The sequence below is a fragment of the Rhipicephalus sanguineus genome, chromosome 10 (genome assembly GCF_013339695.2).
Source record: "Rhipicephalus sanguineus isolate Rsan-2018 chromosome 10, BIME_Rsan_1.4, whole genome shotgun sequence".
Classification (NCBI taxonomy): domain Eukaryota; kingdom Metazoa; phylum Arthropoda; class Arachnida; order Ixodida; family Ixodidae; genus Rhipicephalus; species Rhipicephalus sanguineus.
The window spans coordinates 122,900,716-122,925,876 of record NC_051185.1 but is presented as its reverse complement, the minus strand read 5'-3'; the positions used below and the strand labels follow the sequence as shown (position 1 = coordinate 122,925,876).

Sequence of the window (25,161 nt, the reverse complement as noted above, 5' to 3'; positions counted from 1 at the left end):
ATCTCTCGTTCTCAGGATTTTGCTTTGGCGTGCGAAACTCAACACAAAATGCGCTTCTAATGACAGCTGTGCACAGTGGGTAATCACTAACACTCTCACTCACCTTTGTGAAAAGAGTATTCCAAATCTAACGCAAGACAAACCACCACCACAACGACAACTACACAGTTGTCGCACAATGACCACAATTTCACACGCCAGGCGAATACCGTGACTGAAATATTACAGAACACGTAGTGTGGGCAGCGTTCTTTTCCATAATTCGCGCGGTGTAGCGCCAGTTTCTCTAATCAAGTAATCGAGCTGCCGCGACGCCAAGAGCCACTGACATCGCTCTCGAAAGACCACCGTCCGGTGCGAGGCCATCTTGTCTTGTTTCTTCGCACGACCCGCGTTGTAACGTACATATACACAAATGAGACGGCCGTACCGCATCAGAAGCATTGTCACTGAAGGGCTAGCAGTTGAAAGAATCCATGGCCCATCGTCATACTTGTGGTCAACGCATGAACAGAATGTGAACAGATGTTAACGCCAAACCACTCAACGAAGTCGACGCGACGAAGGCGACGGAATCTGAACTATGTTGCCGATGTTGCGCCCTCACATAGTAACTATTGAAAATAAAGAAATCAGAGAGAGAAATTTCATCTGTGGCCGCTGTCGGAAGATGGCGCTACTTCAAAATGTCATCGGAATGGTATGAACGGCTCTCAATGTGGTCGTTTTCGCACTAAATTAATCAGCTCTTTGTAATTATATTGTTCATTATCATGCGGCTTTAGATTAACTGGTGCGCTTGGCTAAGCCATAGCTACTATTTAATAATGTCGGCGTATATTGTGACGCAGCCATAAAATCGTAAAGAGTTGAAGAAAAATGACGCATCTTTGTGCCACCATGGTCCTCTGTAATTCAGTGACTATATAAGGGCCAGCGCTTCTTAGAGGGGTATGTGTAAATGTCTGTGCGTATGCGACTGTGGTGAATTGTTTGTGTTGTGGGTTTTATACATGCGAATGAATTGTGTATGTATTGAATTGAATGTGCGTACTATGTGTCTGCCTAGTGAACGTGTGCGTATCAACAATCCGGTGTCCTCGAATAATCCATGAATGGGCCTACCTCCCCGAAATGCCGTGTGCAGTAGAATTACTGTATATGCTACCTTTAGGTAGCAGAGTTGCGCATCTGTCTTCCAACGCCGCCAGCAACCATGCATTGCGGAGAAGTTGCCGCTTGGGCTAATTTTTTTTATTTCTCGACGCCGCCGCTGCAGCGAACTGAATTAACACTAACCATCGACAGCCAATGTTTATCGCCGGTCTTCGACACGCCAGGCAGGTTAATCGGCGTCATGGTAGGCATGTCGCTTGCAAAAACGAATTGCGACTTTGCCGCATGGCTGTGGCAGTGCCTCCTCTATAACTTTCAGTGCCTGGTGGATGGGGAGGAGAACAAAAGGCGCGACCGTCGGCGCGAGTACAACCGGTCACCGCCAGGCGCCGCCACCCAAACAGGGTTTCGCGGTCTTTCGCTCGCTGCCCGCGCATCACTTGCGCAGGTGCGGCTGCTAGTTTCGTTTCCCGATTTTCTCGACTTCAGGATATCTGAGATGCTGACAATGATCGGTAGAAGCAAGGCCTACTCGACCGCTAAGCTCTTGAGCTCTTGAGACCGATTGAGTTCGAAACAGCAACACCTCTCGGGTGACTGGAACGCACGCACACCGGTAGTCGCAGTGATCTCGTTAATGACGTCGATTTCTTTTTCAGGGGGCATAAGAATGTCATCGTTAAACTGTGCGTTCCGTGAAGATCTTTCATTGCAGTGGTAGCAAAAGCACGCGTAGCACAAGTAGCCCGTCTCACTAGCAGTCACTGACCTTTCGGGCGTTAAACGTTTCTTCAAAGCGTATATGCCTAGGTCGATAACTCAATTTTGGCTTCTTTGCAATAATTAAAGGAGTACTGACACGATTTTGAGACATCGAAAAAGGGACATTTTTTGTTTCGTTGGTTTGCAGTGTCAACGCTGTCCACACACTGGAGTCGGAGAACACGTATAAAATATTTTAATTTTACTTTGAAGTTTTCGTCGCTGAGCATCTGCAAGCCAGCTCCACTGCAAGGACATTATCCCGACGAGTCAAGACAGTTCCCCCGAGTATGCGATTTCTGCGTCCTGCATGCAGCCTAAATCGCAGAAATCACTGCCAGGGTCACAGGACGACAATTCACTCATCGTTGTTTATGTGCACCACGAGCAGATGACGAATTTCGTGTCAGTACTCCTTTAAGCTTCTTGTGCTTCGAAAGGTAGTCTCCACAATACACTCATTCCGAGCTATACTTTCTCGCCATGAGACGCACAGGAGGAGTAGAGTAAGAGCAAAGCACAAGAACTATCCGCGCCGAATGAAGTGTGAACAGCGCTCTGAACGCGCGGCTAGTTCAGGCCGTCTGCTGCCGACATCTAAAATAGGCAAGCGCGTCCGGTTACCGATAGTTTAGCTTTTCTTTCCTTTGACATTCCATATTTTGCTTTGCCACTGGAGCGCCACGTTAATGCTTTCCACTGATCGCAACTGGCGCAGCGCAGTTTCTCTGGCAGCAGCGTGCGTGAAGCGAGCGCTCATAGCTCCCTTATAGAGTTCTCATCTTGCTTCCATCTCTCCCTTGTTATCAGCGCCTAGCTGCGATGCGAACAGAGGGCGGATAGAATAGCGAAGCTCCAGTGCACGTGCGTTCAAGTCACCCGGGAAGTGTTGCTGTTTCGAACTCAATCGGTCTGAGGACGCGGAAACGAGCTCTCACTGCGCCGTCTCTTACAACGAGCATCTCGGGTGCGCGCGCGCCTGCTCGGTAGCCCCGCGCTCGTGGCTGCTGCAATGACCAAATAATTTCAAAATTAACGTCTTCAGTGCCGGCGACACCTTTTTCGGTACCTGCTGGCCTTTTAATAAAAAAACAATTCAATCCTGCCTGCATTTATACACTTGCTGGGCAAGAAGTCGGAATTGCCAATCCTTGCCCAAGGGTCTCATTGGAGGGGTCGTAACTATTAGTGCAACGACATTATGCTACATGTTTTCAATGATTATGAAAGCTGATGTGGAGGACAATAAGTGGACAAAGTTTAAGAAATATGAAAAATGTTTTTTTTTAATTGTCGTCAGAAGTTTTCATTGTCCGGTGTTTTCTTTCACTTAGCCCGATCATGTCTCTTTACTGAAAAGTTATATAAATATAAGATTCGGCAGTGTGGTAGATAAGGATGCGAAGAACGTAATGCGCAATTTTTTTTCGCTCTGCTACAAGGATTTTTCGAGATAAAGACCTTCAAAGTAAAGAAAATAACGACTCCTGGGACTATTTTGAGGTTTTTTATAAAAAGATCTACACTACACATCAAAACTAAAAATACTTGAGCAGAAGCAAAAACATGCATATATTTAGTTAAAGAAATTTCAGCTACCTAACTTTAATATATTTTGTGCAATTCATAACGAAAGTTGGCCAAAACAGTAGAGCGGATGAGCGCTCTACTCCACCTCTTCGTCATTATTGATTTCCTGTGCTTCGAAAAAATTTTTGGCGGCAAAACAAATTGTGGATCTCTTTTTTCCACTCATCAGGCAATAATATATAAAATTTTGAAATAAATTTGAGAGGTCGACCAGCCATCGATTGTTCGATCTTACGTGGAATCACCCTAATAAAACTTTGAACTCGATTTTCTCCCCTATTAATAAACCTATAGTGATGGCGAAGTTAACGACATTAGTTCTTGGAGCACAATTTATCGATCTAAACCGATTCATTGTTTCTCTTTAGTGTCCCTTTAAACGCATAGTTCGAGAGGAGTGGCCTGAGGAAGTAAATACATATGAGGTTCACGTGTCGCACCCTGTGGTCATAGCTGCCATCACTCTGGCATTTAAGGAGCCTTGATGCACAGAGGGCTGGAACTGTGTACTTTGTCAAGGTACTGAATGGCTTTGCCAAAGTTGGGTTGCCTTTGAGCGCACCGTCTGCAAAAGCTCAGGACAAAAAGGAGCTGGTCAGATGGATACAGTCCAGGCACTTTCTTTGTTTCGTCCGACTTGCACAGTGGCACGCAGCAGTACGACATCGCAATTCATGCAAGCTACGTGGTCACGACAAAGGATAAAAAACATGGCTGATCCCTCCGTCATAGGAATCGGTATAACACGAAAGTGAAACGTGTCTTCACAGAAGTAGTGCTTATTGTGTAGTGATATGAGACCTTGTACAATGTCTATTCGTGTTTGGCAGCTATAGCACCGTTTGACATGGATGCACCCATGTTGACAGCATGTCTCTATCGCGACGACTAACGCCCATGATCATGATTAACCGTTGTGGTATCTTACGGTGCGAACATATATTTGGACACAGGGAATCGTGAATCCCGCGTAAGGATGATATCAACAAGCTCATAATCAACATCGGTACCCGGTATGCACTTCTTCAAAGCGTCGTCAATTAAGGAGAGAAACGGCACGGTGTCCGCTTTCTAGTAATGGGTAGCCGACGCCTGTGCTCATGCATTCATAACACACACTGCACTTCAGCAACGCGGGAGGTAGAGGTTCGTAGCCTGAGCCGCAAACGCGTGCGTCCCGCTGGCCTCTGTCTCGCAGGCGCTGCTCTCGCTCCACCAAGGCACGACATTCGCCCGTCGAAATCGCGTCCTTTCTGCTACGCATATTGCAGCAGTTTTTTTAGTCGGTGCTCTCGCAATTGAAGCAGTCGGCGGCAGAGAAATCCCGTTCGTGCACGTGGAAGCTGCACTACTCCGATGAGCCGACGCACGCTAACACGAATCCAAAGGCAAAGAACGTAACTGCGTCAAGGGTGCCTCGGCGACGCCAGCGCGGCCAGTCTACCTCTCTCGTATCGAGACGCTTTAACCATGACCGCCGATGTCACGTGCAATCTCGGAGTAAGCGCTAGTAAGTGTCGATCGTGAAGCATTACTTCTTTTCACCTCTCACAGACGGCGGCACCGCCCCGCTCCGCCCGCCGCGAAAGAGAAGGTGTGAAAGATATAAGGCGCGTTCGCGCCGTGCCTCGCATCTCCCGAGTTGGCTTAGTCGGTAGAGCGTCGGGCGCTTGCCGTCGCGGCCGCAACGTCGTGGGTTCGATTCCCAGCGGGTATCTTTTTCTTGTTTTTTTCTTTCGCACCGTTGGCGTCCATTTTATCAACGTCATATCCGTGACGGATGTACTTGGTGGACCCGGCATAAACACTTTCGTGTTAAAAAATCTTCCATCGCATTCAACTCGCTAAACCCAACCGCACGTGTCAAGGCAGAGCAAAGCAAACAAGCGCTCTAGGCCGCGCCCGCACCAGCACTACCAGCTCAGCGCCCGACCCTGTTTGCACAGCGCCACCACGCAGTCGCGGCGAGCGGGGGAAACGCAAGCGCCGACGGCCGCGGGAGGGTGTTCTACCAGGCACTGAAAGTTATAGAGGAGGCACTGGCTGTGGTTGCTAGCCGGACCTATGCGCAACTCTGCTACCTAAAGGTAGCATATACAGTGACTCTAGTGTGCAGTATCAACGTACGCCGCCTCAGTCAGAACTTTTTTTTAGTATTGTTTAATCCCTCTAGATGGCGCCAGCTACCACCTGCTTCTAAAGTCCCTAAAACTTCATAAAGTAGCGACATACGTGCATGAGAGCGCGCCTCCTCTCTTTTCTCCCTCCCCTGCCCTCTCCGAGGCTGACGCCGCGTCGGTATTGGCCAACGGCCGTCACGTGGTACCGCTCGGAGAGCTCGTGTAGAGTGACCTAGAATAGGGGGAGTGTCCAAAGCGACGCGCGAATACATGGGAGGAGCGAGGGCCTTTTGCGGTGAACTTCCGCACCGCGGCGCTGCCGTGCCGGACCCGTGGGCTTTCTCCGCGGCGGAATCCGCGTCAAAGCGGCGAGCGTCTGCTACGCGCGTGATATTTTGGCCTCTATTAGCTAAAATTGCGGAAATTTGGGCAATATTAATACTACGTCACTGCAACATAATACAGCAGCGTCTCATCACACAGAAAACGCGTTTGTTAGTTTGTGTGTTTTGAACGGGGATTTTGTATATATTCTTTCAGCTGGTTTGTCACCGCATTGGTCCACACTTCCGCGGCTGTTTGAGGAACGCATCCTGCGCGCACTTCAGCGTGAGAAAAGGCGCTTAACTTACTTTCGTGTGGAATGACGAACGAAAACTTGCTGCAGGAAAGAATAATCTGGAGATAACCAAGAGAACGTAGCACATAATGCACGTAGTAACTAGCTCATGCATGCTAACGCGTTTGCACCCTTCATATCCTATCTTTTATTTCGTGCATTCGATTGTTTTACAAGGCTACCTACGGCGCTCTGCTGTTTCAAGCCATTTTATGCGAAACCGAATGTGTCAGTCGGCGTAAAAAATTACTCGCGTCTCGTTCACGTGGTATCAGGGGCGTAGCCAGGGGGGGGGCGTTGGGGGGTTCAACCCCCCCCCCCCGAAATTTTTCAATTTTGCTTGCGTATATATACACGCACACATACAAACGCACGCACGAACATACATAAAGTATGGTTGAACCTCCCCCCCCCCCCCCCCCGCGAAAAAAATTTCTGGCTACGCCCTTGCGTGGTATACACGAAAATTAGCACGGAGGGGCACGAATGTAAGGTCGGTCCACTGTTAAAGGGAACAATTGCGTTCAGGGCATGTCAGGATATCGCTCTCTTGCAACAGTACAGTGGCTTAGATTTACATAAGACTACTGGGGTTGACAGTTCCGACTCCCTTTGACAGACCAGTACCTTGAACGAACAACGTTTCCACATCCACTTGGAATGAGGGGGCCAGCAAAATGAAGGGGGCTCATTCGAGTGTTCCCTTTAACAGTGGACCGACCTGTACGTATGCCCAATAAGACCGATAGATCATGGCATTACTAACTTGACATGCTTGCCATTTGCGTAACGACTAACAATAATAATATGGTGTGTGGCGCGCAAACCCGCTTTCTGTAGTCAGAAATAATTCTGACGATTTGTTTCCGTCAGGTTATAAAAAACGCGGTGGTCACCTGTATCGATGTAAACATGTTAGACTTACTCATACATTTTGAAGAACTGACCGCATAGGTAAAATGTATGCGAAAAAACTACATGAAAAAAAAAAACATGGTCTCTTATGCATTCGCCTGAGATGACTCGAAAACGAAAGCCATCTTTTTCGTCAGTCGATGCATTGATCCTCCCTCGCCCCTCTCCGAAAGCTTTCTTCTGTACATAACGTGCTTTCGGACTGCCGACAGGATCGAAGGCATTGCAAGCTTTCTGCACCTCACCTGCTTTTACATTGCCTCTGTGATCGGCCCTCGATCACGGAGGCAATGCAAAGCGACCGTGTCACGTGATGGCGTCCTCATATGACGTCTGAATGACGTCATAGTAACGTCACAAGTTCTGTCGACGTCATCGCGTGATGATATTGTGCATCACTCGTGTTGGCTACGCGGGACGCCGACGGTCAATTTTCGTGTTTGATGAGGCCCAATCAAAGTAAATAAAGCGATAACAGTGCATCATCGCACGTTACGAGCGATCGCCCGAAAACACGTGATTCTCAGTTTAGAGCAGCTGATTGCACGCGTCTGCGTTTACCCGTCTGGTCATCTCTTTATATTTATTCAAGAGATGTCCAGACTCGCTATTTAAGTACTCCGGAGCTTCAGCACAGAATTGTGGTGGGCGCTATATTGAGGTCATCAGGAAAAAGCGGGAAATTGTGGTCGGTGCTCTGTTGGCGCACACTCAACTGCCGCGGAAACAATTGTATTTTATGTAACTACTCGTCCACATCTTTTTGTAAATTCTCTGAACCGGGCGAACGCTAACCTCCGAGAACCATGAAAACATCTGAAGTTGAGAAAAGTTGAGAATAAGTTGTTTGAAACTGTTTTCATGACGTATACACCAATTTCACAAGGAGGCTGCCATTTTTAAAGCTCGCCACCGCCGCAGCGCCGTCTAGCGTCTGCGATGTTTCGCCGCCCTTCCGGTGTGTGGGGTTCCGCGGCGGTGTATGCAGCATATACGCTCGGTTCACAAGGTATCGCTGTTCTTCGCGGTACACGGGCAAAACAGAGCAACGCTTCGCGAGTGTAAGGCGCTGGTAAATAATCGCTAAGCTGTCAGCTTCAAAATGGCTGAAACAGCAAGCAGCTGTGGCCCACGCGACCGTACCCGCAGCAGTGCCGACGATGAGTAGAATGCCAATGCAGTTCTTAAGCAGCATGTGTAAACTGCAATTGCTTTGTATGTTTTGTTATAGCTGACCTCGGTGTGGTTCTTGGAATATGTGCTATAAGAGAGCGTTAAATTTAGGACAACTCTCGAAGTAATCGGAGAAACGTAAATGGAGACGAGCGAATACGTAGGCCATTGTCCGGCTGCGCGCTAGGTGCGCGCATTAATGTTTAAGATGACTCTCGGGTTTCCGAGCCGTGATTATGCAAGTTAAACGTAACTATAATCCCTAACAGACCATTTGGTTCCGCTTAGCACGTCGCAATACAATGTTCATGGAACGACAGGAGCACAAACACCGATGCCTGTGTTCATTCGTGTCGCCGTCGTAGTTAAAAGCCTGTGGCCTCTGATCGTTGCACAGGATAAGAAACAGATGTACGACGGGTGAGCTCAAAATCGGCGTAGCAACAACACGATGATAAAATGAAAATAAGCCTGTTGCACATCTGGAAGCATGACATGGCGTAAGTTCGCTTCGGCGCGAGCCGCCGCCACTAGCGATACGCCGAAAGGGCGCGCGCTTTTGGTAACATTATTGTCAGTTTGTTTTCTGGCGAGTATTTGAGAAGCATTACGACAAGCGCACGTGTCCAAGTAACGACCTGGCTTTAACGACCTGGGCCGATTATTCACGATACCCAGGTTGTCGCGCGAAAAAAAAAACAAAAAAAAACGTGCGGTTGTCATAACGCTACCTTAGTTATCGTCACAAAATTGTCAAGTCGGGAAAGCACTGCTCTCGACGAAACGTTCGAGACGCGTACCTGCGCCAAAGCACACACGTCATGCAGACCTTTCTGTCATGTAGATTGGAAAGTGCTAATACGATAATCTCGAAATTGCACGCACAAAGATGGAACATTTTCTAGCCACAGGCATTGTAAATCATGTGCTGTAGCATAGAAATCAGAGAGGTTGATGTTATGAGAGAACAACTCTTGGCCAAACATTTTGTGTATTAATCGTCAGCCTTGACATTGGTTCTCTTTGGTGCAGATGATAAAGTGTACCAGCACCCAAGCACCATCACAAGCTGGTTTGATGACTTGAAATGTGGCCATAAGTGAAGACACCACATATATATACTATTGCGGGAGAAGGCGTGCGACCTGAGAGAAGCGAAGTCATTTAAAAGCATTTGTGCACTTCGCATGCCTTGGCTGCCAGTCCTTCAGGCTTCGTTGCTGTTGCCGCAGCCCAAACACAGCGCAATGGTAGCTGGGTAACATGTCCTCGTCCATCATTTCGATTTGCCGGCAGCACAATTGCTTCAGCGCGTCGAAAAATGGAAACCACGCTGACCTCTCACGCACCACGCCAGTGCAAAACTCGGGAATCCGCACACACCAGCGGCAGCGGTCGGCCGAGGTGGAGAGAGAGAAGCGGTGAAATATACCGGTTCGTAGGCTACGCTCCTCCTCTCCGTGAAAACGGTCTATAGTGAAGGCTTGAAGCAATGCTTGTTGTACGCTACCTCAGAAGCAAAAACATAAGCCAACAGCATTGCGGTCGTATGGCCGTCTCTACTCTTTTTTTTTTCGTTTTTTGTTTCCCTTGCGTCTTCCCGGTGTGCTCGGTTCATAATAAAGAGCTAGGGAGGCTAATGAATTGTTTAATAAAGCGGTGTGCGTATGGCTAGCGAACCAGTGGCGACCATGAGTAAAAAGCCCGCAGCCGTGAAGCGGTCACTGCGCGCAAGTATTTAAATTTACTTTTTTTTTATTACTCTTAATTCGAGCATGCGTGATGCTATTGCTCGATTACTCGTGCGAATAAGGTTTTTTGTTTTCGTTCTTTGCGTGTGCGTGTCCGTTTTGCGCGTTTTTACACACGCACCAACGTTCTCGATCTCTGACCGGGACTATAGCCACGCTGATGCCGCTTGACACATGATTTTTTGCATTCTGTTGTTGCCCCAGCACTAACACAACGCTTAAAGATGGATAAGCTCCATTCCGCACCGCATTATAAAAGTTAAGTAGACTTCAAGTGCCCTGTGTGAAAACGCGGTGCCAGAAACTACAGCGCGTAGCAGACGCCCCTCACTTTCCGCGCGCTTCCCGAGCGCGGAAAGCCCACGGGTCCGGCGCAGCAGCGGCGCGGCGCGGGAGTTCACCGCAAAAGGCCCACGCGGGAGCCGGCGCTTTGGACACTCCCCCTATTCTAGGTCACTCTAGCTCGTGTGTTTGTAGCCGCTCGCGACTGCCATCTTTGCTCTCGAAGTGCGGACTCGCTGGTGCTCACCGCGTGTGTTTTATGGATGCGCACTTTCCATTCCGCGTGCGTTGTGCTCTGAGATTCCTTGCACACAAATCCGGCGTCACGGTTGCTTGCCATGGGCTTCTGCTGCGCTTTCGGATGCCGAAACAAATCAAGTGATGGCAAGAAGCTGTTTATGATACCGTCTGGGAAGCGCAACGAGTTGCGAAGAAAAGCTTGGCTACACCGAATCGGCAGGGAGAACTTTCGGCCGACGTTTTCGACGCGACTATGCGAGGTAAGTTCCTATCCTCTCACTATAAGTATTCGTCGAGGTTCGCGCAAATCGCTGCGTGCTATGATGCCGTAGACACGCCTCAGTTAATTGTCCAGTACGTCGCTATTCCTCACACGTTTTATCACTGCTTTTGCGGGGTCTGTACTAAGTTTATTTTTTCCCAAGATTATATGGTTACGTTTTCTGCTTGACTCGATGCACCCACAGGTTTGAGTTCGCGGTATAGGTTTGTGCGCCTAGCATGGCACGCCGACTACGGAGGCACGCCGATCGAAAATGTGATTACGAAACTTCAGAGATTCGGCGCAGTTATTTTGGAGAAACAAAGCTGCAGTGCGAAAGCTCACATTAGGAGTGGTACTCCCTGTTTGTTTTTGTTTCGTGCTCGGTTTTTTCCCGGAGCAAATAGCTTTCTCTGGCTCTTTTACGTCGACAGATCTGCCGGTGGACTTGCGATAGAAGGTAGGTAGGCAAAGCGTGCGTGCCCAACCGAGTCGCAGGGTGCGTTCATAGTTTAGGAGCCTCACGTGTACGTGTTATTTAGCTCGAAGGTTTACGTGCCATTTCGTGTGGAGGTTTATATCCGCGAGTGGCTGTCCGCCGCGGTGGAGCAGAGGTTGTGGTGCTCGGCTGCTGACCCGAAGGTTGCGACCGACCGCGGCGGTCACATTTCAATGGAGGCGAAATGCTTGTGGCCAGTGTGCCGCGCGCTGTCAATGCTCGTTAAAGAACACCAGGTGGTCAAAATTTCCGGAGCCCTCCACTACGGCGTCTCTCATAATCATATCGTGGTATTGGGACGTAAAACCCCAGATGATAATATTATCCGCGAGTGGACCTATCGCGAAGGAAACGTTTACGGTGGCAGGCTAGTTTATTCGTTCGCTTGCTCGTTCATTGAGCACTGAGTATAGTTCGCATGTCAAGTACGTCTACGGGGCGCACTTGCGCGCTATGGTTGGTGCGTCTAATCTCTTAACAAAACAACCAACGCTGTCTAAATGTATGAACTGGAAATGATGTATGCCTTCTGGCGCATTCTTCTTTCAGTGAAGCTCCGAGCTGCTGCTTGCACTGACAGTCATTGCTCTCATCACATATTTTTTTTTTACATGGAAAATCTTGCCGGAGCGCTATCTTGCATTCGCTTTTCGTTCATTCTAAAGTGCTGATAAGATGACAACATGAGCAGCAATGCATAATGCGTAGTTTAAATGAAATTAATCTTTCTAGGACCACTTTTCCGAGGACCAGTTTGAGCCTCTATTTCTGAGCAAGTTCGGAATAAAGAAGCTAAGACCTGGTGCTGTACCAAGTATATTCAGACACCGGACTTTACCTAAAGCCAGGAAGCCACCTTTGAAACGTAAGGATGGTAGTCCTAAAATACTGCTGTCTGAACTTTTCTTTTTTATGTACACTAACCAATTTTTTGGCACCTTTCTACAATTCAGGTGCTCTACTGCCGAGAAATGCATGTTCATCAGATACCCCGACGTTGAAAGGTACTTGAATGTTCATGGTATTTATTCAGCTTTAGGTATTAACTACATTAATAAGGCGAAAGCCTCTGATGCCTTCTCAAACGCGAAAATTGACCGGCGTCGGCGCCAACACGAGTGATGCAGAAAATCATCGTGACGCGCTGACGTCACCACATGACTTCATGATGACATCTCAAATACCGTAAATTTGGGAGGTCCGCTAGACATCCGCATTCGCAGGATCGGGACGGTATATGCGTATTTATGCCCTTGCTTCGCTGCCTATTCAGCACATCACATGCAGGCCTGCTAAACTCGGTACAGTCACGTGTTCAAGTACCCATTTCGTAGCCGTGGTTCAAAATGAACGCAAGCTTTCGGTCGGTTTCAAGGATTGACCTCATGCACATGTTTTGTAAAAATATTGGAACATTTGCACCAATGAATATGGTCTATTTGTTGTTTTGGTCACTTAACGTTCTTATGTACTTCCAGCGTCTTCATCTGGTAGCGGTATTATCGTGGGTTGCTGCAACTTGCAGGGTGAGTATGGTGCTACAAATAATTTATTCGTAGGAAGGTCTTCGACTGCCCTTTCGCACCTTGTTTTATGGGAAATGCAGCTCCCGAAGCCAATGCCAACAATGTGGGTGCTTGCCTTCTGCTTGCAGCTGCTGCACATCTTGACTGTAAGGTGCCATTGCTACTTTGTGCATACGTGGCGTACCACTTATGCGGCATGTTTTTTTATGCCTACAGCATCCCCTAGCAGCTCAGGTTACCTGGACAAGCTACACTCAACAACTGCCTCGTCTCAAAGGGGTAAGAGGCGTATAAAGCAAGTTGTAGATGCTGTGTAGCTGGTAGCAATGACATAATATGCAGCAGCTCTTTGCAAGCTTGCTGCAGTGTTGCAACACAATTATGCAAGTCAGTGCATTTCCTGTATGCGCCACACAATCTTGCAGGTCAACAGATGCTTTCAGAAAATGCGCCTCCTAGTACTAACGAGACGCTTGCGGCAGACACCGATTGTGAGTTTACGTTGCCTACGCTGTAGCACTCATAGGCAGCTTTATTAATCAACGTCTGTTTTTCATGTACTGAGCAGCCCTAGCATCCAGTCCGGACAATGTGGATGATCTGTATGAGGAACTGCCTGAGTACGCAGCGCATAATGCTTTTTCGCGTAGGTGTTGTCAGCAATTTCGGCTTCTGAAAGTCTCTTTCACACAATTAATTGCCTGTTTGTTTCACATTTTCAGTCATTCCAACATCCGGCGATGAGTCTGTGTCAAGCTCCTTTCCGCAGGGTTTGTACTTAATATTATGCGACACTGAAGTAGTAGAGTTGCGTGCATCGTCTAAGAACTACTTATTTTGCTGTGTCCCGAACAGCTTCACAAGTCAGTGAGCACGCAGGCGCCGACCTTCTGCTGAAAGCTGCAGCCCATGTCGCAGGTAAATTTTCATTGCTGTTTCGTGCAGCCATTGTCTAGCTCTGCCTAAACTGCATGGTGTCTTTGTCAACAGCATCCTCAACCAGCGCAGGCATTCTGAGCAGAGCTGACTCACAAGCTGTAACATCTGAAAACAGAGGTAAGCTGTAGTCCTTTGAATTTTGCATCCCTGGCACGAATTGCCACCGAAGTTAATTCACACAGTTTTATTTGCAGCTACCCCGACTGTTTCCTACGCTTCTGAACGTTTGGAAGGAGCATGTCATAGTTCAGGGCAACCAAAGAAAATGGACCCTGAAACTTCCACTTTTATCGTTGGCATGCATCACTTGTGTTTTCTTCCATGCTACAGTTTTATTTACCGCAGATATCTAATGTTGTTTTATTCGTAGATCCAACAAATAAACTGAGAGAGAGCCCACCAGTACAAGTCCCTTCGGACGGTAGATACCTTTCACCGGATGCTGTAACTGCTCTCCACGAGAGGATACGGGAATTGGAAAACAAGCTCCAACGTACGCAGAGAAGCCTGGCACTTACACAGCAACAGAAGAAGAAAGTATTGCAAGAAAAGAGCAACCTCCAGAAGCAAATTAATCACTTTTTAGCCCCTGACCAGTTGCAGTCCTTAGAAAGGTCATCAAATGGAAAGCAGCGTTGGTCACCGAGCACTATACAGAAAGCCCTAAAAGTTAGACTGTCGTGTGGTGCCCGCGGATATGCCGTTGTGAAGGAACTTTGCACACCTCTTCCAGCTGAACGCACATTACAAAGGCACTTAGAAAAGAACAAATTTTCTCCAGGTGTGCTTCATGACATTCTGCACTGCCTTTCTCTGAAAGTAAGTGGATGCGGCACTGTTTATAACAAATTGACTTTTATATCTGAATATCCGCTTTCATTTTTCAGGTTAAGGTTATGGATGACCACGAGCGGCATGCAGTCCTAATGTTCGACGAGATTCAACTAACAACAGGTCTTGCTCTTGATCAGTCAACCGGCGTGGTAGTTGGCAGGCCTACGATACATTTAGCTGATGGGACGCTGCCAGAAGACACTCTGGCTACGCATGGACTAGTGTTCATGCTAGGTGGTGTGACCACGCGCTGGAAGCAGACAGTGGCCTATCACTTCACAGGGAACTCTTTTAGTTCTAGTGCTGTGAAGAATGTCATCCTCGACATAATTGAAAAGTGCGAAAAAATTTCTATTTACGTAGACGCAGTGGTCAGCGATATGGCCGGTGGTAACCAGGCCCTTTGGAAAGAGTTTGGCATAATTGTCGGCAAGCACTGCAAAGCATCTGTCTCATGCCCGCACCCATCTGATGCAAGTCGCAGGTTGTATTTCATAGCAGATGTTGCGCATCTCTTGAAGAACCTTCGCAATCATTTTACAAGAGGGCAATCATTTTTCTTGCCAGATGACATAGTGACTAAGCAGAAGTTGCCATCAAATGAAGCTAAGATTGAGCACGTAAAGGCTCTTGTGCAGATTGATGCCAAGCTTGATTTGAATCTCGCGCCTCACCTGAAGCCAGCTTGTTTAGAGCCAGGACATTTTGAAAAGATGAAAGTAGGCCTAGCCTATTCATTTTTTAATCATGATACAGCAGCTGCCATTCGTTTCCTAGTACAACAAGGAGACCTCCCCAAGGAAGCCCTCACAACTGCCTGGTTTTTTGAGACCGTTTTCCGATGGTTTAAGTTATTGACATCGAGGACAACAAGCTTGCCATTAGTAAGCTTGATGAGCAGAAGTACAGCGAAACGGTTGCATTCCTCAATAATGTCATTGACTTATTTGAAAGAATGCATATCGGCAGTGCAAAGAAAAGTGCTTGGAAACCTGTGCAGACAGGAGTGGTCTTAGTGACAAGAGTAGCACTTGAATTGCAGGAATACTACTTGAACAAAAGAACTTCTTTTGTGTGCTCTTTAGCAGATTCGGACAAGATGCGCTGGAAAACTTATTTTCCACATTGCGCTCAAAAATCCAGTGCCAAGGCCCCTTGAATTCCGCTGTGCCATTCGAGCTGCAACAATGGCACAGTTTTTAAGACCTAGCAAAGATGGCAGCTACGCTACTGATGATGGATTTTTTCTCACTGGCCTGAATACCTCAGCTGGAAAAGCTTGTTCCGAGACAGAAGGCACAGCATTTTCTGCCCTTCCTAATGAAATTCTTGAACTGAGCAGTGCAGAACAAGAATCGTTAGACTACCTGGCAGGGTACGTTGTGAGCAATGTGCTGAAAAACGCAGTACGCTGTAGTGAGTGCAACGCGTCAATTCAATCGAACAGTGCGGGCACTCTGACATGCCTGAAATCCTACACGAGTAATATTAACCTTGTCATACCTTCGCCAGCAGTTCTACATTTGATTGAAACTGCGGAGGGTTTATTTCGTGCTAACAGTCGAGGCCTTCTGCAAAATAAAGTAACTATTGCACAGCTAGAATCGTCTGCTAAGAGTAATATTACATCAGTAAATTGCTTCCCATCTTGCCATGATGTTGAGACGAAGCTGCTGAAGGTGTTTTTCAAAACAAGGCTACACATTCTTTTGAGGAAGGAGAATGAGCGTGCAGCATCAAACTGTTCAAATGTGAAGTGTGGTAGTCGTAGTGTGGGAAAGCAAGTGGCGACAACTGGCGTAAGGTGAGAACCGCCTAATTGATGTCTCCCATTTTTTCTACTGAAACGTTGCTCTTTGCTCGAGGAATCGTCCTCCACATTTTCGGTTTAGTTTCTTTTTCCTAGTCAGTGTTATTGAGATTTTGTTTTCTTGATTGCATTTCGTTTATAATTAAGGACTTGTTATATAATAAGGCCTGTTGACTTATATGGCAATCCACCTTGAATTAACACTATACATTTTTCTTGCTGCATTTCTCAAATGTGTACGCTCGTCAGCACGCACCGGTGTTAAATTGCCGTTTAATGACAGCACTACTTATTTGCTTGTAGTACTTAGCGCAAAGGCGTTATTGCATTAAACGTGAATGACCAAACTTACCAAACAGCTTGCGTTGTTTAAACTCATGCGTGCAGTTATGTTCTCGGTACTGTAATTATGTACGTGGGTGGCTTCAAACGCAATCTTGTAATGTATAATTGTTGGAAAATAAATCTCAAACATGAAGCTTTTGTGGTCAAGCACGAATGGCATGAAGTTTCTTATTCTTCTTTTCAGCTCCATTACGACAATTTAACACAATACGGGTGTGAGATCGCACTGTATTGCAACCTCGTGGCAGACTAAAAGTAATGTTCTCAGCATGAGCTCAACGTAATTGTGTTAGCTAGCGTGAGTGAAATGCGTCCTCTGGTTAGTTTGCGCTTCCTTTCTTGAAAACTCTGCGCTCGCCACTTTCCTATCAAGGATGCTTTTTAATAACGCGCACGCCATTCGTGGCCTGGAAGTACCGCGCGCCCGGCGATAATGCAAGGAAAGGCACGCGAGATTGATGGTTATCGGGACAGGAATACGCCCCATAGCACGCCCTTTTTGTGAGATTGCTAAACAGTTAACAGGAAATAGCGAGCGCAGTGATTTGGTGAAAAAAAAAATAACAAGTGACCCAGATGCTGAATATTGTTCTGTGGGAAAGAGATGCCTCCATTACACCCTTTTGTATTGCAGTGTACAGTGCGATACATAATACAGGCACGTATAGCTGCATTACCTATTTTTACCCAACCGATACTTCAGAACGGCTACCTCTAGTGCGTACTGGCAGCCTCAGTGCGTCATTGGTACGCGCGGCGAATTCGCCTCGCGAGGGCGACGCGTACAATGTATAGGTTTCAGAAGGCTTCTTGTAGAGCGGGACGTTAACGTTCTAGATCACACGTGTCGTTTACAAACGTGTGCTAAGATCTCCTAAACAACATATAATTAAAAAAAAGGATATCAAGAGCTAGAGGGCTAGTGCGAATGCTTAAAGCGCGCCGCCTGGCAAGCGCGCGCTCACTTTGCGAAGCGTCGTCTGCTACGCAGGAGCAAGGTAGGTGGCGCCACGTTCGAAAAGAGAGTGCGAAGGAGAGGAGACCGAGGAGGAACGCGCGCGGAGGAGGAGAGTGTCGCTACTTTACGAAGTTTCAGGGACTTTACCTGCTTCGAGGCCGCGGCGCTCTCATAGCTCCACCTACTTCTATGAAGTTGAACATCTATCTATCGAAACTATGCTCTGCTGCGCCGGGATTGTTTTGATGCGACAGAATGTACATTTTGGAGGCACAAACGCGTGGATAACGTCGCTACACCGTGTGACGCTTCGACAAATAAAGACAGCAAGCCTAACGTACAGTCTCCGGGTGAGAGCCCCTTTGCAGTATCCGTCTCTTTTAAAGTGAACGCCGTCTCGCTGGCCGAGCGAAACGTACGAGTTCCGTCGTTCCGTTTCGCGAGGTTTTCATCACTACAGGTTTGTCTGCTTGATTTTATTGTCATAGCGTTCGATATTAAGCTCAGCGGGACCGTTTTTTGTGACTGCCAGTGCCGCATACTCTTTATCAGTCGAGAATCGATGCGCTCGCTAGGCCTAAATCTATTGCTCGCTTCACTGGCTTGGCGTCAGCCATCTTGATTTTGACGGTTTCTCCATTGAAAAGGGAGGAACGGTTTCTCCATTTGAAGACGAACATTGGGGACATCGCCGTTTCTCCTTTAAAGGAGAGAGGGTCACTCCATTTTTTTAAGAGTGTTGTTTCCGAGAAGTCTGGATTTAACTATCAGCCGATTCTTCTGTAGTGGCGTTCGAGTTGAGAAGGCATGGCTTTCCGGGTGGTGTCCTGTGGTTGGAGCACGAAAAATTTTCAGAAAGGTTGCACTCTTTTTAGAGAGGCCCTGTAACATTTTTCAGTATGGTCAGAATACGCGGCCAATCGGCACTCGAGGCTCTGCGAACATGTGAGCCAAACAGTAAAGCGCAGCACGCGGCCTGGAAGTTACAAGTACTTCTCGAAATCAGCAAGAAATCACTGGCTCTTCTATCCACAAATGATGCCATAAGCCCATATGACCGCTCCAAAAACCCAAAGTTCACAGCCATTGGCTGATTCGAGCATCGTGAGCTACATAGTTAAGGCACGTTGCCGGGCTAGTTAACTGGGATTCATAATTCGTATGGCGTAGCGCACCACGACAGGGACAGAGAAGAGGAATGCACACACATAGCGCTGTGTGTGTGCGTCCCTCTTCTCGGTCCCTGTCGTGGTGCGCTACGCCATACGAATTATACGTAGTTACCGCGGCCACCGCCGCATGCCGCGACGTGCCCGCGCACTCGCTTGCGATCACACTGAAAGTAATCCGCGCGTTCGAAGAAAAGTGCTCAACGTCATGACGCGCTCTAACGAACACGCGCATATCCTTGCCCGCTTGTCATCATCTCTCCCCTGCGTAGCTTTGAGAGCGCTTGCTGGCACGAAAAGAGCGAGAAAGTTCTTAGAAGCGTGCCACAAATCCCTGAAACTGCACTCGTACTTGGCGGATACTAAAAACTTTTACGGCAGTCGATTAATAAACTCCTTTATTGAAGCCATTCGATGATAACTTGGGAAAGTGTTGCAGGGTCCCTTTAATACTGCCTATGCGAGATGCAGTTGTAAAAGAAATCAGGCATACGTTTTCGGCACATATATTTGGGAGTGTGCAGTTAGGGCTCCTCATTTGGCAAAAGAGACCACTGCGACCAAATTCAAACAATTTTGTTGCGTCACTGATGTTCTGAAGTCGTCATTCTATCTGTTTTGGCATAATGTGTTAGCGGTTAATAGCGGGAACTCAACGGAAAAATGCTCTCACGCACACTGCGCCCGATTAACAAAATGCTTGTGTCATAAAAACTTGGCCGTTGTCATCCTTAGCGTGCGAAGAGCTTCGCAAATCCTACCGCCGAATTGTCAAGGAAATTCTAACACAGCTTGTTTTTTCAGAGTATGGGAACGCGACGACAAAGGATGCTTCACTTTTCACGAGGCCACCATGGTTGCGCAAGCGCCGTTCCAGAAGGATCGTTTGGACACAAGTGAAGAGGTGTTCAAGAAGCGTGAGCGATTTGTGGAATCGTTTGCATGACCTCTTTCTCCCGCATATGTGTGACGTAATGGTACTTCTAGCGAATGGCTCCTGTATGACCTTACTCAATTATTTTCCGTTCCTGCATTGAGCGGCGTCGAACCGATTTAGCGAACGCGCAGTCAGGCGATATCACGAGCCACTGTCGTCTAACATATATATATAAAAACTAGGTGTGTGCGAATATTTGAGCTTCGAATTCGAATCGAACAATTCGAATCGACTTTCAAATACCTGGTATTCGAAGTTTCGAATAATTCGACAGGACGAATACCTTAAGCGCGACAAAGGCCAATGGTGCAACTTGGTGAGAGTGGGTGGCTAAAACTAACGGTAACGTCGTTACAGTAGGCCTTTCGTTGAAACTTTCACCGATACCCTGGTTCGAAATCGAGCGAATGTTTATTTTAAAGAAGATTATATCATTTCAGCACGTAAAAAATCACATGAGAACACTGTCAAGCACTTATCAACTTCGCTTCCGAAACGAAGGCGTGTAAAGCCGCTGTAAAACGTCCCAACTTTGGCCCACGACACCCTCGGTGCTGTCTTCACATGTGAAAATTTGTTCACGCTGTACAGTCACCACTGCCGCACTGCAGCACTCGTTCAGAAACTTCCACCGTTCCGGCGCGCAGTTTAGACGTTGCAATGAACGGGCGGCCGAAGATTTTTGGGCCCGGAGAACTCGTGACGATGAAGCACAATATTACCGTTGTCAGATGAGCCGTATTGCGCGGCCATATGGGAAAAAAATACTACCATACCCCTCTCTGTTAGCCGTTAGGAGGCTAGGACATTAGGAATGCCGCTGCTGACTGCAATGGCGGCTCTTCAATCAACATGGTTGCGCGCCCATAAAAGCTGAAAAAATAAACTCTCACGAACAAGCGTGTAAAAAAGATGTCACCACGCCGTACCGTCCATCATTTTTTTCTTTGTATTGCCAGAACTGGTGGTACACGTTTCGGGTAAATATACTATTCGATATTCTATTCGAATTCGATTCGAGGTGAAATTTCACTGTTCGCACACCTCTAATCAAAACCTTTATTGAGAAAAAAATGAAAGAAAAAAAACTTGGACCATCTACCGGAAGAGAACCCTGATGGGTTGCGAAGCAGCAGCGGTGCGCACGGCGTTAACCCGGTTGAAACGGGCGTCGACGCGGGTGCTGGAAGAACGGTTTCAAGCGAAACTCGGTGTAGCGTTTACTCGAGTAAACGTTTGTTTGAACCGCAAAGACACGGGAGGCGGGTTGGGTTTCGTGTAAGTTTCATTAAAGCGTTTGGCAAGACTTCGTAGTCGTTGTTTCTTCAGAGTCGAGACACGGGCGCTGGACCGGAGCAGGCGCGCGTTTCGCCTTGACTACCACGGGTGAAGCGAGAGAGAAGGGACACGTTCAGAGGTGTTGCCAGCGGGCGGAGCAGCCGGCAGCTGCGGGCGCTACGGCGAGCATGCTGCAGGTGAGGGAGAGAGTGACGTCAGTGCGCACCTACGAGGGAAGCGTGCGAGGGGAGCGTGACGTCAGCGCAAAGCTGTGGCGTGACCTACTTGGCCACGCTTCAACATCTACGGGGAGGGGAACTCGTTGCGGCGCATTCGTACGGACGCACGTAACGTACGGCGTTACACACGTGAGTCAAAGAGCTCCTTCGCATCTAAAATGGCGAAGCTTGCACTGAGCCGCGCAAGGCTTGAAACTGGGAAACTGGACAATTCTGAAGGCTAATCTCATTGCTTCTAGGCTGCTTCTAGGCTTTAGCTAGGGGATGCAGGTTGTTTCTTGGTTGCTTCTAGGTCGTTGCTAGGCTTTAGCTCAGTGGCTTAGCCAGGGGGGGCGGAGTGCACACCGGGCTCGTGCCGCCCCATCCCCGAAACTTTTTTGCCATGGCATAGAGAGCACAAAATGACACTCGATCACATTTGCTGCCCGACCGCCCACTTTAGATCAAAAAGGTGACCCCCCCCCCCCCGAAAAAAAATTTCTGGCTACGCCCCAGTTTTAGCTAGGTGATGCTAGGTTGTTTTTACGTTGATTCTCAGCGCAGAGAGGCTCGAGGTAAACCACAGACAGACATGACACGGATGTCGAAACTGCAGAGGGAGAAACTCGCGCTGAAACCAAGCATTCCCACCTCTCATAGATCTGCGGGCGCGCCGTCGTTGGCGCAGGCCTTCCATCGCTTCGGGGTTTTCTCGAAGCCTCCGTTGCCTTTCCTGTTACCTAGTATTCTCTCGTTGTACATGCTCGGGGTCTTCAGCTCGCCACCGTCGCTTCGCAGCCATTGGTTGTGGGGTTAAATGTTGCCTTCTTCCTTTTAAGTGTACCACTGGTGAGTTGTGGGATTTACCCAATTTATGTGGCACATACCCGTTTATGCGGATGATAGTTTTTGTTTCGTCGGACAAGGGACGATTTGCTAAACAGCTTCACTGATAAAAACACAATTGACCAGGGAGCACGCGCGCTGGCTTCTCGGTCGGAGCCCATGCGTATGCAGGGCTGGCACGTGCACTGCGGGTGGTTTCGCTTGTCGTAACGGGCTGTCGGCATTGCGCTTGGTTCGGGACGCCTGCAATGCACAGGGTGGTATGCGTAGCACTTGAGTGCTGGCAGTTTCTGTGGCAATATGTAAGGAATGTTACATTGCTACAACTGCGCATAGCCAACACTTTAAAGGCAGTTAGACAGTTGACGTTGCCCCAATGCGAAGCTGCGCCCAGAATTCGCATTGGGCAGACTGCAATCGCCGGTGAATTTTTTATTTTATTTATTTATTTATTTTTTATTCGTTTATTTATTTATTTATTATTTGTTTATTTATTTATTTATTTATTTATTTATTTATTTATTTATTTATTTATTTATTTATTTCTACATCCCCACAGGCCGCAGAGGAATATTCTTTACAATGGTTTGAGAAGAACGACAACAAACAAGGCGAAAATTTTTGCCAGCCATTCCATTCTGTGCAGGTGCAGATGGACGACCAGGGAAGCTCTGTAGCAACGAAGTGCTATATTTCCTTGTTTATTTTTAAATTTATTTATTCGATAATTTATTCTACGTTTATTGTAATTGTTTAATTTGGCGTATGCTCCTTTAAAGCACTTCCACATCAATTCACGCCAGCCGGAATTCAAGCCCGCAAGTTATCGATCTATTTATTTACTAGCCCCGCCACGGTAGTCTAGTGCTTATGGCGCTCGACTGCTGACCCGAATGTCGCGGGATCAAATCCCGGCCGCGGCGGCTGCATTTTCGATGGAGGCGAAAATGTTTGAGGCCCGTGCACTTAGGTTTAGGTGCACGTTAAAGAACACCGGGTGGTCGAAGTTTCCGGAGCGCTCAACTACGGCGTCTCTCATAATCATATCGTTGTTTTGAGACGCAGATATTATTATTATCATTTATTTACTAATGTTTCTTTGATTTCTTTTGGTTAGTTAATAATTTATTTCTGTTTATCTTATTCGCCCTGTAATGTAATGGGGTTTGCCCACTTTCTGTAGCACATACCCGTTACGGGTTTTCTGTTGAGCAGGCAGTTAATGACTAGGTTGACGGAGTTACTAAATGTCAGTGTGTCGGAACGGAACGAAAACCGAAAACAACAAACGAAAAAAAAACGATATTTTTGACCGGAACGAAAACGTAACCGAAACTTTGTCCATTATTTCGTTCCGGAGTGAAGCCGAAATTTTTTCAATCGTTTTTCACTTCACGAGAAAACTTCGCTATCCGGAACAACTGAACTCATGCAATGTGAATATCTCGGGGTACAGTATTAGCGCGTACCTCAGGCAGGAATTCCGACGCAAAGATGTGTTGAAATTGTGCGAGAAACGAAAACAGTGGCAACCAGAGATGTTTATAAAAACGCAAGTGGACTTTTTCTCGCCTGTCACGCAGGCCAAAGTGGAGAGGGCATCGTCGGCGCAGAAGTTTGTTACAGCGAAAGCTGTTATGAGATCACAACAGCTGCATTTGGCGCCATAGTTGTCCGCCGCCGCCGCTGTCCGTGACCGCTATCGCGTGAAATAAGAAGAAATAAATGAGAAACAAGTGTCTAGGATCGGAAGTGATTTTAAACCGCGCCCTCTGCGTGGCAGTCGGCTCTTCCTCCACAGTGCCACGCTGGTGCTTGTCACTCCTTCGCAAAAATATTCTATACATGCGTCATGTCGGACAAGAAATCGTGTTAACATGTGTAATAAAGCGTGGCAGAAGAGTAAAATAACGACCAGTAATCACAAAATGCTCATAGCGCAACCTACCAGTGTTGCGGTGTTGCCACTCCTGAATTGAAATGACTCCAGAATCATTCCACATTTTCCCGACCCCGCAATGGAATGGGGACAAAGCTTGGAGGAATGTAATGGGAATAATAGCATTAAGAGCATTTTGCACGGAATGGAATGGGAATTGAATTACGTCCTTTTCCGAAAATAGAGCACGTATTCGTCTACGTCCTGTTCTTCAAACTTGAAACATTAGTAAGTCAGAGCCTCGAAATTAACAATAAAGCATTAATTTTAAAATGGCTTGGCTAATTACAAGCACGGTACATTTATAAGCAACGCACCTACTACAAACCGAGGCATAAGTTAGTATACAAACAAATGCATTATCCCAGCAGATACTGAAGGGAGAAACAAATTACCCCTGCGCGTTGGTTCCCATTGATACCCCCACACGAAAGTGCCGAATACTCTATGCACAGCCTGATCTTTATCTCACGAGCAGTTTAGAACCTGACACACGTAAATAACCTTTGCGACAAGGAAGCCATTGCATACCTGCGCACAGGCGAACACAGAAAGTTCTCCTCACCCCATCCATGCTTGCGAGGCGCGCTTGACAAGCGTGAGTGCTCACGAGCAGTACGGCCCAGTGTTCCGTATTCGATGGAAAGGCACAAGGTGCGCGAGCGGTGCACTGTTCCAACCAATACCAGCATACAATAAGAGAGGGCTGAGCTAGTTGGTAAGTATTCATTCTAAAAAGACAGGGCGTCCAAACACGGACACAAGGAAAACGTCAGGGCACCACAAACGCCGTTTGTGATGTCCTGACTTCTTTCTTGTGTCCGTGTTTGCACGCCCTGTCTCTTTAGAATCAATACCAGCAGATTTGGAGGGTTATGTTCTCCATTAACCAAATCTTTTTTTTTTCTCCATATTCACTACCGCTCCAGGCACGTGGCAAAACTGCTTACTCTTCTTCAATACCACTCTTGTCAGCATAAAAATACGCTATGTCGTCATTTTAGCATTAACACATTTAAGCTTAAACAATATT

General features: G+C 47.4%; 1 long non-coding RNA gene across 1 annotated transcript; it reads left to right on the top strand.

The window, feature by feature from the left end:
* The first annotated feature begins 13,709 nt into the window (after nucleotides 1-13,709).
* Nucleotides 13,710-14,079, top strand: LOC119371743 (uncharacterized). The gene is made up of 3 exons (XR_005179284.2): nucleotides 13,710-13,773; nucleotides 13,846-13,911; nucleotides 13,989-14,079. It is a non-coding gene; the product is annotated as an uncharacterized LOC119371743 (long non-coding RNA).
* Nucleotides 14,080-25,161: the final 11,082 nt, after the last annotated feature.